General features: G+C 50.4%; 1 pseudogene; it reads right to left on the bottom strand.

Annotated features, from left to right (window-relative positions):
* Positions 1 to 1,295: 1,295 nt before the first annotated feature.
* Positions 1,296 to 1,413, bottom strand: LOC126337411 (5S ribosomal RNA; annotated as a pseudogene).
* Between the last annotated feature and the right edge of the window lie 320 nt (positions 1,414 to 1,733).

The following is a 1,733-nucleotide window of genomic DNA, read 5'->3' as shown; positions in this document are numbered from 1 at the left end:
GCCTCGTTCGGTGCAGCAAATTAAAGTCAGATGAAATTATGTGAGTATTCGAGTTCAGTTTCGTATTTGCCTCGTTATTCTGTCAAATACGTCCAAGCACTCTAGCCCATACAGTTTCTTCTCTTCACGTACAGTCACGCATGATTGTGGAGATTTACGCTGCAGCCACGCTACTGGCATATCGCCGTGCGGTCTGTCAATGATATGAACGATACGTACATATGAGCACGACTGGCAGGCACAGCGAAATAGACTGTCCATTGAGACCTGATTAAGGACCAGACGTTTAGCACAGTGATTAGCAAAGAAACTTCAGACTTTCGATGTCTTAGCGTGTGTCACAGTGCCGGAGTGACAATGCCTGGGATAACAACAAAATAACAGACACATAAATAAGGCTGACGCTCAGCTTGGTGAGACATGTAAAGATAATAGCGACCTCACAACAGCAAGTGCGTGACCAGTGCAGCAGATGGCCGGCCGCGGTGGCCGAGCGCTTCTAGGCGCTTCAGTCCGGAACCGCGCGACTGCTAAGGTCGCAGGTTCGAATCCTGCCTCGGGCATGGATGTGTGTGATGTCCTTAGGTTAGTTAGGGGACTGATAACCTCAGATGTTAAGTCCCTTACTGCTCAGAGCCATTTGAACGATTTTTGAACTCTGAAGGGGTTCTTTTGCATGATGTCCTCCCTCGTAGTGCAACGATCAACTCTGAAGTCTGTGGTACTACTCACAGGAAACTGAAGAGACAACTTCCGTGTGTTCGTCGCCACAAAAGTGGAAACGAAAGTCCTCTTCTCCATGATAATGCAAGGTCCCACACAAGTTTGCTCACCCGAGAGGAGCCCACGTAATCATTGGACTGTTCCTCTTCATCCAGCCCGGATCTCGCACCTTGCGACTTGCATATGTTTGGCCCAATGAAGGATGCATTCCGCGGGAACCAATACATGGGTGAAGGGGAGGTTTTTGAGGCTCCGACGTCGACCTGTATGCCCATGCGACCATACAGGCCCTCACAGTAAGGTGGCGTAAGGCTGTCACATTGAAAGAAGATAGTGTTAGAAAATAGGGTTTTGTAGCTGAAACTACTCCCGCACAGGACATGAAGGCCCAAAGGTACCGACTGGTCGCCGTGTCATCCTCAGCCCACAGGCGTCACAGGATGCGGATATGGAGGGGCATGTTTGTCAGCACACCGCTGTCCCAGCCGTATGTCAGTTTTCGAGACCGGAGCCGCTACTTCTCAATCAAGTAGCTCCTCAGTTTGCCTCACAAGGGCTGAGTGCACCCGGCTTGCCAACAGCGCTCGGCAGACCGAATGGTCACCCATCCAAGTGCTAGCCCAGCCCGCCAGCGCTTAACTTCGGTGATCTGACGGGAACCGGTGTTACCACTGCGGCAAGGCCGTTGGCTTGTAGCTGAAAGAGAGGGGAATAATATGGCGCATTTTAATCCGGAATAAAACCAACCTGCTTTCGGAAAAAAGTGCTGCATTACTTTTGAATGCCCTTCGTACTGTAGCGAAGTAATAGTAAGAACACCATTGCTGAAGATGAAGGAGCTATGTGATACGTCTTGGACGAAATGACACTGTGAATTGGGTGTGAGTTTTCAGTCGCGAGCCGAGGGCAAGGTTTATTTTCGAGCAGAAGGTACGAACACGAGGGACAGAAGAATTCAGTTGCCTGTCGCGGATGGCTGTTTAACTGCGGCGCGCGCTCTTTGGGTCTTC

The sequence above is a fragment of the Schistocerca gregaria genome, chromosome 2 (assembly GCF_023897955.1).
Source record: "Schistocerca gregaria isolate iqSchGreg1 chromosome 2, iqSchGreg1.2, whole genome shotgun sequence".
Classification (NCBI taxonomy): Eukaryota; Metazoa; Arthropoda; class Insecta; order Orthoptera; family Acrididae; genus Schistocerca; species Schistocerca gregaria.
This window is presented reverse-complemented; position numbering and strand designations above follow the sequence as displayed.